Source organism: Pinus tabuliformis, chromosome J (assembly GCF_031772625.1).
Source record: "Pinus tabuliformis cultivar Carrire ecotype Pingquan chromosome J, CPIR1, whole genome shotgun sequence".
NCBI classification, from domain to species: Eukaryota; Viridiplantae; Streptophyta; class Pinopsida; order Pinales; family Pinaceae; genus Pinus; species Pinus tabuliformis.
In genome coordinates this window covers 1,033,985,665-1,034,000,376 of record NC_142295.1, presented here as the reverse complement: position 1 = coordinate 1,034,000,376, position 14,712 = coordinate 1,033,985,665, and positions in this window count along the sequence as shown.

The window sequence follows — 14,712 nt, the reverse complement described above, 5'->3', positions numbered from 1 at the left end:
ATCTCATTACTCGTGAGTTCTGCACATTGAGGATTTCTTCTTTGCCCATTTGAAACCAGGAAGAGAGAGAAAGCAACTACCTGAAACGTAGAGACATAAAAGGACCATCCACAAAGGAGGACATTGAAGACCCAAGTCTATGTTTCACTCCACGGGTGACATCATTAATTAATAAAATTTAAGTTCTTTCCATTGTATTATTTCTTATGGTTTTTGGCATGTATTTTTAGAATTTGTGAGCTCTTTTGTAGGTTTTCTCTAACATTTGTTTTGCAAATTTAAAAGTTTTTTTGAATATTATAGGGTTTTGCAACATATTTCTTCTTTTTTTTTTTTTTTGTTAAGTGGATTCATTACCAATTGTAAAAAAGTATATTTTTGGCACATTTGCTCAGAAATATTCCCCTAAAAAATGGAGACACCACTGATGATAGGCCTAAGGGGGGGTTGTTAAAACATGAATAAAAAGTGGTTACTCATGACAAAACTCAACACATAAGTCGACAGGTGCAAAGACAAATAAATTCTAGAGTACGAGTAACAAATATGAAGAGGTTTGATTTCAATAGGTGGCAAAGTGAGACCTCATAGAAAAAATGGCTTCTGGGTGAAGTGTCAAATTACCAAAAATGAAGAGAAACCCATCAGAGAGCTCATAGAGAGCTTTACCATGATGCAAATGGTTCATCAAATAGAGCTACGGTGATCCTGTGGTAATGGTAGGTGTGGAAAAGGGGGATGAGGCATGGGAGGTTGACGTGCTGGAAGCATTGGGGCTAAAGCACTAGTGGCAGTGCATAAGGATAGTATGGATTAACGGTAACATTTTGGTAACTAGGTTGAGTAACAACTAGCCTTGAGATTGACTGATGTGGATGGGAAAATGTATAATATGTACTCATGCCTCAGTAGGAGTTAAATAACAAAGGATCAAGGGGGGGATAAGTGTAGGAGTAATTGGCCCCCCTCGCCTCCCCCCACCCACCCTGAGTTACACTTGTTCAAAGTATCAGACATGAGTCACCCTTATATCTTGTGGAGTATGTTCAAAACCCCCATTGATTCCTGTTATAGAATATCATCCTCTCAACGTGTCTCATTCATCCTGTATTGCTAATATTTGACCTCGAAATGTCCTAATTTATCTTTCAAAAGTTTCTGTCTAAGTAACTGATTATCCCCTTAGGAATCATATCAGTCATTGCTAGATCAACCTTGCATATTATGCTCTGACAATGGAATTCGTCAGTCGAGCCATCCCCTAATTCATCGTCATCCTCCCTAATGTTAGTATCTCCCAGTCACATTACTGTGTTCCTCATTCCTTTGTTGAGGACTCCTCATCAGCTCAGCTCTGGCTGGCCCTCCGCTATCGACTTCAACACTGTAACATCCCTGGTTAAAATTCCATGTAAAAATATGTAACACCACAGTCATGGGACACATATTCCAATCTGAATGGTGGGAAAAAATCATAGTGGGTGTTCATTTGGTTTATTATGACTAAGGAAATTGGAGAAGACAATGGAAAAAGCTTTGGAAAGGCAAGAGGAATTAATTGGAATTTTATTTATGAAAATAATGGAAATAGGAGAAAAGGAACGTGAAGAGTCACATGTTACATGTGAGGAGGAAAATGAAGGAAAAATAATGAAAAATGAAGAAAATAGTGGTCTCATTGATAAAAAGGCTTATGAGGATTAGTTGGTAGGATTTTGCTCAAGCTTGGTTAGTGTAAGCTTTTGCCCAGGCTTGGTCAGTGTAACCTTTTTTCAGTTCATTTTTGGAGCTCTCATTCTATTCTCTCTCTCTCTCTCTCATACTCTTGGACACTTAGAGTTTTCTTGGAGAACTCTTGGAGAGTGTGGCATACTTGGATGCTTGGAGAAAGAAGGAAAAGGAAGAGTAGGAAAGTGCAAGAGGAAATCAGTATCAACAAATACAACATTTTTTTAATGTAGGTACCAAGTTTAATGTATGTTTTCCTCATTAGTTTTGGCATGCATGGAATATGCATGTGGTTTATTAGTGATGATATGTCATTGGCATGGAGGATTGCTTGGATTGATAGTGGATTTTCATAGAATTTCCATTTCCAGGATATCCATGGTGTTGTGGGTTCATTTCTTTGTTTTTATGGTTGGTTCTCATGTTTCCTTTAGTTTGGGTTGAGTTACTAGTTCCTGGAAGCCTTAATTGGACAAACACTCTGAAAGTCCTGTAACAATTTGGGTTGAGTTACTAGTCCTGGAAGCCTTGGTTGGACAAACGCTCTGGAAGCCCTTGGTGGGTTGAGTTACTAGTCCTGGAAGCCCTTGGTGGGTTGAGTTACTAGTCCTAGAAGCCCTAGTTGGACAAATTATATAGAATCCTGACGACAACTTGGGTTGCATTACTAGTCATGGATGCCTTGGTTGGAACAAATGATTTGGAGCTATGGAAGGCTTGGGTAGAGACCAATATGGTGATGGTTTTTTATGTACGATCATGAGGTGGAATCACTACTTGATGGGTTGATGTGGTTTGGCCTCTGGAAGCCCCGGTTTATTTTTGTTGGATTGTTTCATGAGATCCCACATTCATGCTTGAAATATGGCATGAGGGTGACTGGCTGAAAGAAAGATTTGGTTTAGCCAATATATGGTCGCGTGGTTCGTGGAAGTCCCAAACCTGGTTGGATGTTGCATCATTAATATGAGGTTATTTCTCCTTGTTATTTCATTATTATTATACTGGTTCATATGTGGATTATATGACTGTTGTTTCCTTGGTATTTATGTTGTTATTATGCTAGTTATGATTATGTATTATGACAATGGTGATGTATGGATCTCATCATGTTTTTACTTGTAAATGAATGAACAATTTATATATGGCCTAATAGATGATAATGCAACTAATGTGATAAGGAAGAAATGTGTCATAGCAAATACAAGATAAGTATTAGACCCCTATGCTCAACTCTGCTGTTAAGACTTGTAGATTTCATATTTATGATATGTTTGACGAAATGTTTGTCATGGCTAGTAGGGGTCCAGTCTAGTCCTTGTCAATAGATTTTCAAATGTATCATCGTTCTATTGTGTAAATTCATTTCTGAAGCAGTCATTGAGTTTTGGGCAGTGACCTAGGCTTTGGGCCTGAAAAAGTGGCAAAAATCTCGAAGTCGCAGGCACAAAAATGGGGAAAAAGTCCCCAAAAGCACCCTTGCCCTTGTTGTCGGAGCCTCTGGAGCCTCCTGGTTGCACCCTTTTCCATATCAAGGGAGCATCTAGGGGTTTGATGCACTAAAAATTTAGTTGGTCTTAGAGGTTGGTTACTTGAGTGGCTGGGATGGCTCCTGGGAGTTCTGTTGCTGATGTGGAAGGTCTGTGTGATGTGTTTTGCCAATTCCACTTCCTTAACTAACGCACAGGGATTCAAATCATATCATTGTAACTTCTCATCACATGTTTGCCTCGTTTGTCCGGTTACTTGGGTAGATGTGAGAGGAGGGTGTTACAGAGTGGTATCAGAGTATGGTTCACCCCTTGGACTGGATGGGCGGTGTGTTGGTCATGCATTCATGTCAGTTGCATATGTGCTCCTTATGCTTGTAGTCCATGTGCTTGTTGAATTTTCATGGTGTTGTTCATGGTTGTAGTGAAGTTGCAATGTGAAGGTTGATGGTGTTGTTGTGGGATGTGTCACCATGAGTGTATGATTGTATATGCATTTGTTATGCATGTCAGTGTCTATATGTTGTTATGCATGCATTTTCATGGTGAAGGTTGTTGTGCATAAGGTCATTGTATAAAATTAGGTGATCATGATGATATTGGTATGTTAGATGCTAATGTGTTGGATAAGATAAAGTAGGAGATGCAGATCATTAAAGTGAAGTTGCAACAATGGACTTCGGGGTAAGAGTAAATCATCATACAGGTTTGTATGGTGGGCATGCAGGTATGTTGGTTAATGTTTATTATAATAATTAGGCTTACTAATATGCTTATCATTATATTATTATTATGGTTACATGTATGATAAATGCTAGTTGATTAGTGTAGTCATATGCACATGTGTCAGATAGTCATAAATGATAGTAACCCATGGTTATATGCATTGCTATTGTTGTTTTATGATAGTTAACTTGATGATTATGTTATATGTTGTTAGTGAACATGTTATATGTTAAATTGTTATTGTTATATGTTATTTAATGATTAGGGTTATTGCATTAAGATCTTGATGTTATATGTATCACACTAAATTGGATTGGCCTATGCAGATGGTTAGGGTTATGACATTAAGGTATGAATCTAACTATGCCATATATTTGATGTTTGAGTGTTTGATTATGTCATCTAGTTGATTTATTTAACATGGTATGTTTTCAATTTGGTTGAATGTTTGTTGAATTTCATAATATGACTATGTGTATGTAAGATTGCTCGAAGGAATGATCTTGTTTTAAGATGGTTTTACTTACACATATGTGTTGAGATAACTGATATGTACTTGAGTGTAAGTAGGTGACAATTGTAGCATTATGTATAATGACTACGAGTTGACTATGGATTATGAAATGATTGTTAGTCCTGGTAAATGTTGATTTCAAATTAGTAGATATGTTGTCTTGATCTTTGAACATGTGGCTGACGTGTGCGTTTAGTTACATGGCAGCGTGATTGGCACAATGAGGTAAGATAATTGGTATATTGTTACCTTTATTTATGCATTGACAATGATGTGTTATGGAAGTATGATACAGAGAATTGCATGGCAAAGAAATTTCCATGGAATATTGAAGAAGGCTTAGGTTGAGCTTTCCTTGGAAGCACTAGGAACCCATGGGAATTGAGTCATGATGTCTATTGAGAGTCTTGAGTTTTCATTACCTTTCATTTTCTTGCACTTGATTTGCAGTTTTGTTATGTCTAGTGCATGATCATGCCACTTTATTTACAGTGTCGTGTTGTTATTGGTTTTCATGGTCTTATTCTTGTTTGTTTCTTGTGCTTGCCTTTTAAGTTTTGAGTCTTGGGAATTGGTTGGGAAAAAGGAAAGTTAATGGAGCTTGGGAGAAGCTGAAAGAAACCCATAAGGTAATATGACACTTGGATGAAGCCAATGCATGTGTAAGGGCAGCTAAAGGTAAGAGTATGACAATTGGCTAATTTGGTTGGGTCCATTAGTGTAAATGGATGGTGGCAGGACAATCATGACACAAATAATAGGAAAGGTAAAGTGAATGGATGTGAGGAATTTGATTCCTTGGATATGTTGGGAACGGTTGTTCTCAATGTTCTGCATACTGTGCATGGATAAAGGGAGTTCTCTTAACCTTGATCTTACGATATTTGGTAATTATGTTTTGATCATGTTTATGCTAATGTTTATATATATGCATGTATATATGTATGTATGTATGTCGTTGTCTGACAGGATCATGATTATTTTATGTTGATGTTTATGTGTGTGTGTGTGTGTATAACGTTGTTTGACAGGGTCATCACGATTCGTTCTTGTGGAGGAATGATTTCTTATGCATGTGAATGACATGAAGAGATTCCTGGTTCATGAGGAATCAAGTGGGAAGAGTAGCCTGAAAAATCTCTAAGGTCAGTATCATGTGGATATGAATTGATATTATGTGATTATAGTATGTCTATGTTTATTTTATGGACAAGCTAATGTTGAGAGATAAATTAGTGAAATGAAAACAACGTGATCCATGACATGCTAGGATAAGCATGGATGGTGGAGAGACATTGGAAGAAAGGTTGCTTGGTAGAGGTAGTGTGGTTTTGGATGTGCAATGCTATTGTTGTGTATATGTTGTGCATATTTTATATTCAATGATTGTACCTATGGTGTTTTGTTCATATTGCATATGCAATGCTGGATATAGATGGTGTTATGTACATGTTGGATATGCGGTGATGTGTACATATCGTATTGTGCGCATCATGGATATGCAGCGCTGTGTGCATATGGTGTTGTTTTCATGTTGGATATGCAATGTTGTGTACATATGATGCCATGTACATACTATATATGCAGTGCTATGTACATATGGTGTTGCGTGCATGTTGTACACGTGGTACTATGTACATATGGTGTTGTGTGCATGATTGTACATGTGTTGTTGTGTGCATGCGTTGTTGTGTACATGTTGTACATGTGGTGTTGTGTGCAGGTTGTGCTGTGTACATGTCATGCATGTGATGTTGTGTACATGTGGTATTGTGTACAAGTGGTGCGGTGTACATGTGGCGTTGTGTATGCTTTGTGCAGATGGTGGTGTGTATAGGTCGTACTGTGTATATGTTATACATATGGTACCGGTGTACATGTGGTATTGTGTGCATGTCGTACATGTTGTGTTACAGGCATGCGGTACAATGTATGTGCATTTTGTATTCGTGGTATCGTGACATATGTATTCATTGTGTTGTACTCTGTGTACATATTTGTGTTGTATTTTACACCAGGTGTAGGTGTATGTATTGTGTTGTGCTGTACACCAGATATAGGAGTATGTATTGTGTTGTGTTGTACACTAGGTGTAGGTGTATGTGTGGTATGTCAGGTGTTGGTGCATGTATTGCATGGTGTTGTATGTCATGTGTGGTTGTATGTGTGTGATGCACACTATATGTATGTGCACATAGGTGAGGAGAAGGCACTGGTGTTTGCTAGGTGTGGCAACCAATCCGGTGTGCATATGAAATAAGGAAAAAGGTAGAAGCGAAGGATTGGTTAAAGGATAAGCATTAGTATTTTATTTTAGTTTTATTATGCATGTGATTTATGATGGTTGTGTTTTGAGCTAACCTAATGTGATATGTTTATACATAATAATTTGATTAGAGATGCTATTTTGACTTGTTGTGACAGGAAGTAAACAAGATTTCAAGTGTACCTTATTGACGAGCCACCAATGAGGTATGATTTGAATTTATTTTGAATCTAATGAAAATTATGTGTTTGGTACAGGAAAGCATGAAATTCTTGGTTGGGTGGTCGAAACTAATGACAAGCATTAGTATAGGCATCAGTATGTTGGTAAAACATTCAGGAGCAGGGCCATTGTAGGACATTGGTACCCAGTAGTTTCCATTGATTTCCATGAGCATGATATGATTGGTATGATGGTTTTAAGTCATGGATATGCCTTGGTTTTTGGACCTTTCGATGCGAGGAAACCTTTCCAAGGGATGGACTGCCCGAGATGGGGGTGCCAAAGGAACTTGGAAGGTGTGTGAGTGCACAGAAGGGGGTGACCAAATTGCCCGAGGGATTGTGTAGCAGAGAAGGGAAGACCAATGATATATCTGTTTTGGTCATTAGCATTGCCAGATGGAACCAAATGCACATTGGGAGTGTGCCCTAGAACAATGATCCAATCACTGTTCACTGAGAGACAAGTGGTGTAGGATTATAGTGCTGGACATTGGATGCAAATTTGAACTTGCAATGGATTCTAGACTTCCTATGAAGGAGGTGAATCTTGGTATTACTTTGAGGGTGGAGGTGTGAACCTATGGATTCTCTTGTCGCAGATGCAGGCATCATATCCTTTTGTTTGTTGGTTGAGAAAATGTGCATATGTGTGTATTATTATAAATATTGTATCGAGCCGATTAATAAATCTCCATAGACAATATGATTATTTCTGGGTGAAGCAAATGTGTATGTGTGTATATGTGGTTATTATTGTAAATATCGTAATGAGTTGTGTTATAAAGCTCTAATAAACGATATGTTTGTCGTGTTTTAGCATATAGTCATTGTAAATACTACAACGAGCTGTGTTATAAAGCTCCATAGGAAATATGTTTTTCTTTAAGTGGTCTTTCTGGTTATAGGTGTCATTGAACATCGAGGACGGTGTTCCCCCATAGGGGAGGGTTCTGTAACAACCCTGGTTAAAAATCCATTTAAAAATATATAACACCACGGTCATGGGACACATATTCCAAGATGAATGGTGGGAAAAACATCCTAGTCAGTGTTGTTTCAGTCTATTATGGCTAAGGAAATTGGAAAAGGAAATGGAAAAGGCTTTGGAAAGGCAAGAGGCATTAATTGGCATTTGTTTAAGAAAATAATGGAAATAGGAGAAAATGAAGGTGAAGATTCCTAGGTTGCATGTGAGGAGGAAAATGAAGGAGAATAATGGAAAATGAAGAAAATAGAGGCCGCATTGATAAAAAGGCTTCTAAGGATTAGTTGGTAGGATTTTTCTCAGGCTTGTTCAGTGTAAGCTTTTGCTCAGGCTTGGTCATTGTAACCTTTTGCCAGTTCAGTTTTGGAGTTCTCATTATATTCACTCTCTCTCATACTCTTGGACACTTAGAGTTTTCTTGGAGAACTCTTGGAGAGTGTGGCATACTTCGATGCTTGGAACAACAAGGCAAAGGAAGAGCAGGAAATCACAAGAGGACATCGAGATCAACAACTACAACAAATTTTGCTTGCAGGTACCGAGTTGCATGTATGTTTTCCTCACTAGTTTTGGTATCATTGGAATATTCATGTGATTTATTGGTCATGATTTGTCATTGGCATGGAGGATTACCTGGATTAACAATGGATTTTCCTAGAATTTCCATTTTCAGGATACCTATGGTGTTGTGGGTTCATTTCTTTATTTTTTTGGTTGGTTCTCATGTTTCCTTTAGCTTTAGTTGAGTTACTAGTTCCTAGAAGCCTTGGTTGGACAAACGATCTAGAATCCCTTGAACAACTTGGGTTGAGTTACTAGTCTTGGAAGCCTTGGTTGGAAAAACGCTCTGGAAGCCCTTGGTGGGTTGAGTTACTAGTCCTAGAAGCCTTAGTTGGACAAACGCTCTTGAATCTCGATGACAGTTGTGGGTTGAGTTATTGGTCCTGGAAGCTTTGGTTGGAACAAATGCTCTGGAACCCTATAAATCTTAGGTAGAGACCAATTTGGTGATGGTTTGTGATGTCCAACTGTGAGGTGGAATCACTGCTTGATGAGTTGAGGTGGTTTGGACTCTGGAAGCCTTGGTTTGGTTTTGATGGATTGTTCCATGAGATCCCACATTCATGCTTGGAATATGACACATGGGTGATTGGCTGAAAGAAAGATTTGGTTAAACCAATCTATGGTCGGGTGGTTCGTGGAAGTCCCAAACTTGGTTGGTCGTTTCATCATTAATATGAGGTTATTTCTCCTTGTTATTTTATGAGTATTATACTGGTTCATATGTGGATTATATGATTGTTTTTTCCTTGGTATTTCTGTTGTTATTATATTGGTTATGAATATGTATTATGGCAATAGTGATGTATGGTTCTCATCATGCTTTTACTTGTAAATGAATGAACAATGTATCTATGGCCTAATAGATGCTAATGTGGCTAATGTGATAAGGAAACAATGCCTCATAGCGAATATTAGATAAGTATGAGACCCCTATGCTCCACTATGCTATTAAAACCTATAGATTTCATATTTTTGATATGTTTGATGAAATTTCTGTCATGGCTAGTACGGGTCGAGTCTAGTCCTTGTCAATATTTTTGCAAATGTATCTTTGTTCTATTGTTTAAATTCATTTCCGAAGGTGTCATTAAGTTCTGGGCAATGACTTGGGCTCTGGGCCTGAAAAAGTGGCAAAAATCTCGGAGTCATAGACACAACACTGGTGAAAAAAGTCCCTAGAAGCATCCTTTCCCTTTCTGTGGGAGCTTCTAGAGCCTCCTAGGTGCACCGTTGTCCATATCAAGGGAACATCCATGGGTTTGATGCACTAACACTTTAGTTGGTCTTAGGGGTTGGTTACCTGAGTGGTTGGGATGGATCCTGGGAGTTTTGTTGCTGATGTGGAAAGTCTATATGATGTGCTCCTCCAATTCCACTTCCTTAATTGACACATAGGGAGTTAGATCATGTCATAGTAACTTCTCGTCCCATGTTTACCCCAGTTGGACGGTTACTTGGGTAGATGTGAGAGGAGGGTGTTAAAAACACATTTATTCCAAGAAAGTGGCCTAGAGGGAGGTGTACCTTGGATCCAGGTTCTTCATTCTTGGGTGGCTTAGAAAAAGAAAAGGGGACTATCATTTCCCTTTGACTTGGTTGTTTCTCGCGTGCTCAACTCTAGCTCGTTATCACATGATTGATAATTGCACAATTGATGGTCTAATGCTTCAGTAGATTGTCCCAACATTCACTAGGTATGTGTGAGTTGTTTTAGACCTCATGAGGGGGTGGCCCTTTAGGTATCCCCCACATGCCCGACCATCATAGTTCTTGATTCAGCCTCAGATGTGGTTTAGCAGATTTGACTGGCTCGGTTTCAGCCGATTGCATAAGCCCTTCCATCAACTAGCTCATTTAGATATTCAAATCCCTATCATATCCAACATGGCTTCTTTGGTTGTGATCTCCCCCTCAAGTTAAAAATTTAGGTAGGAAGCAAGAAGGAACAACACTGTATAGTCCAACATAAGTAGATCTAGCCAAAATGATGATTCTGTGGTAGTGAATGTTAACACAAAAAACAATTAGTTTGTAAAAAATGGTAAATCTCTCACCTATTTCCTTTTTATTAAGCATCTTTAAATAGAGCTAATGCAAGATCATCTACATGGAAAGGATTGAAAAGAGAAGGCCAGATCAAACTAAATATAAAACCAACATAAATAATTTTATTTGGTATTTATCCTTTTAAATTTATGTTCATATTGCAACCTTTATTTTTTGGACTGAAATGAGGCAGCAATGGGTTGGAAATAAACCTCCGAAGAAAGCTGAGCAGCTTTCCGAGCCTGTTCTAAGGTATATTTTTATGGTCCATTAAGTGGAATTAATTCATTTTCCAAGGTTGGTATTAATATTATTGTTTCAAAAAAATTGTTTCTCAATGTTATGATGTATTCAGATCTAATACAATTTACGAGAGTTTGCTTAGAACCAAAAAGCCATTATCTCAACGCATCTCTCTGCCTGTAAGTCTACTCATTTTTTTTTTTGGAAGCATGCAATTCAAAAGAGTTTTAAAGGGTATAGATGCTTGATATAGTGTGTGCTCTAGCTATAAAATTTATTGCAAATTAATGGAAGGAGGAAGGACTATATGGACCAATCAAGTTGGCCTACATGCTTAAGTCAGATATTATAAAAATAACAGTTATATATTTTTTAGAGATTATATTGTGAAGATGTGCTCCACTTAGTGAATCTTACCAATCATGAAGCATTCAAACCTTATTTACACAATTTGGGAGTATATTTGATTTCAAACATTATTTTCACATAAGAAAAGGGAGAAATAATAATATCTTAGAGCCAGAGATGATAAAAATTATAGTTACATCTTTGTGCAAATGTGTTGCACTCAATGATTATTACCATTCATGGATTGTAAATATCGATTCAATGACTCTGCCGAATACCACTAATCAAAAAAAGAAATATATGACATAGAGTATGCATATCATTATTGGATACAATATTTTTTGGTAATGTTACAATTTTTCTATTTCAAGATTTGATGTTAATAATATATAGGAATACAAATTTAGCCTTAAAATTCAACCTAAGGAACTATTTTTTCATATTTCTTATTTGTTAAATTGATACATTATTCTTAATCTCTCCCCTTATTAATTGTTTTTCAAGTGTGTTGCTTAGACAAAAATGTGAAATTGTTTCATTTTCCAAGTGTATTACAGTATTAATGTAGATAGTTTTTAGAAGATTCCATTCTTCCAAGATGGTAGATGGATCTCTTAATTAGTTTTAGATCTCATGCTCATCGCTACATGTAATGTAATTTTGTTGGTAGTTACATTACAGGGGCAAGTTAAATAGAAGAGAATGATACTTACATCCCTTGAAAAAGGTTCTGCGGAATGGAATTGTATTTGAAAATTAACTCATTTAATCAAAATATTAGTATTGAATTGATCAAATAAATTCAATTATAATGAAACAATTTTTTGATTAATTAAATATTCATATTAAGTTAAGTTGATCAAGTAAAGTAAATCATAATGTATAATAGTGTAAACATTTTGATTTTTGATTTTTTGGAGATATATTTTTTTGACTAATTGTATTTAAAGTTTAGATAAAAATTTAGAAGACTTGTTAATATTGCAACGGAAGTATAATACATCTCCAATACTCTTATGTTATTTTTTTTCTTGACAAGCTCTATCAAAGAAGCTTCAAGAATAGGCCTTGTCAACCATAAGTCTCCAACCTATTGAAATCCATAATTTTTTTGTGTGTATTATATTAGAGCATTGGTCTATGCAAAAAATGAAATGTATACACATGTACCCCTCAATTGGAGCACAATTGCATGCCTATTAGATTCCCCAAATATGAATAGAAGGGGGTTTACGTAATTTTGATAGTTATTATTTCTTGAGGACTTTATTTTGAAATCAGATTCCAAAGGATTTTAATAGTTAGGGCTTTATTTGAGCCCCAAGCCTCCCTCTCCTTTGGGTTCCACTAATGATTTCTAGTTGTTCAACTGTAGTTCTATCTAGTCACTTTGTCATTTCCATAGAAAATCAACATAGAACCTTTAGATATTCTCATATCTCCTTTTAATATGTGAGCTAGTGAATTTTAGTCGACTAGTATTTGTTTGAGAACAATATTTATCATTGTTAATCTTCCATGGTTGAAAAGATACCCATTACATAGTGATTACATAATAAATTAATCCTCTTTTCTATCTTACTGATCAACTAGCTCCATTAATATCACTTACCATAATAGTTTTTCTTAACTTAAATCCCAAGCACTTTAATCCATCTTAATCTAGTTGTATGTAGGGCATAATATTATTGAGTTCTTGTTCCTCTTTAAACTCATAAGTAATTAAAGTAAATGGTAGACTTACTATGATTGAATTCCATTATAGATGCCTTGCAATAAAGTTGAAGTAATTCTTGATATTTCCTACCCTCTCACAAGCTATCATTAGGAAGGAGAAACATATCATTAACTAGTAGTAATTATGTAATACATTTCTTTCCTCAAACCCTCCCCCTGGAAACTAACAAAATAAATAGGGTCAAGATGGAAAAAATTTCCTTAAACGTTCTAGTAAGGTTAAATAACAGACAAGTTTTTCATTAATAAAAACTATACATGTAACTAAGTCAACACAACCTATAATCCATTTGACAAATATAAATTTAAAAAGTTCACATTGTTTCACAATAATCTCAAATACAACGAGCACAACCTATCATAAGATTTGGATAGATTATATTTGATGATTGTAGTAGGTAAATTCTTAAATTTGATTGAGTGTAACCCTTCCTAAGAAAACCCAATGGCTTAGGTGGAATCATAACAAACAATACTTTTTTGAGTCTCATGTCTAAAACACTAGATATTTTCTTATAGAATAGTTACATATTGGTTGAAATTCATCGTATGACTTGGCTTGTCCATTTTGGATATAAGAGCCATAAATGTGGTATTGAAGGAGCCAAGTTATTTACCATTTAGCCTAACCTCATTCGTCACCCTTAACGAGTCATCTCCAAACAAGTCAAAGAGCCCAAAGAAAAAATTAATTATTCACCATTCAACCATAGGATCTTGTCTTTTTGGAAGGAAATTATCTAGATAAATTTGTCATATAATTCTTGGTTATGTTATTTTTGAAACAAATTGTGGGAAAATTGAGGCTAATTTAACAATTTCAACTATGTTTACACCATTCATATCTCTATACAAAGAGTAAAAGAGTTTTACACACATATCTATTAAACTTTAAAACTTATTAATACATCTCCATCCTCCTTTTGAAGTCCCCAAATAGTATTAATCATTTTCCTATAATTAGAAAAATAGTGAAAGAATTTAGTATTCTCACTGCTCAATCACAACTAAGTCACTTAGCTTTTTAACTTACACTTCACTTCTTGATCATTCAGTAATTTTCTCTTCTTAGCTTCTAGTTCTCTAACTTTAATAAATCTAGGCTCATTGAACATACCAAAAGAGTTATCATGTAATACTTTTTTAATATCATCTACTATTTTTCTTATTATCTTGTCTCTATTCCAATATCTTTCCCTAGTCCAAGAAACCACCTCACCTTTGACTACTTTCAAAGACGCTACCAACTATTCAGTGGTAGAAGTATTGTGGTTCTTATGGAAGTTCCTCCAAGTACTTTCTACAATTTATCTTAATGCTTAATCCATGAGCCAACTTGAGTTGAATTTATAGGGAAAATAGGGCTTGAAATGAGTTAGTTCAAGTTATAAGAAAATTGGACTATGATTTGAAATTCCACCATAAAATGCACAACACTACCCTGTTGACACCATAAAATAATTCATTAGAAATAAGGCATCTATCTTGATGTATTGAAACAACTTCCTACCCCACATTTTTGTTCCTCTAGTTAGGTTGATGGAGATGTGCTTCACATTGATCAAACATTCTAGCTCTATCTAATGAAGAAAAAATATTAGCTAGATAATCAACATTGGCTTCTCCCCCCAACAATGCGTTCCTTTTGTTTATAGTAGAGGTAAAATCACCACCCAAAAATCAACCTTCCACTCCTTACCACCTACAAACAAAATAAACTTCTTCATACATAACATACATGATCATCAAGATAATGGGTTGGTGTAGCCCTTAATAATGAATTCCATAGACATACTTGATAAAACAATAAAGGAATTAGTTAATGACAAACTCAAATTCCA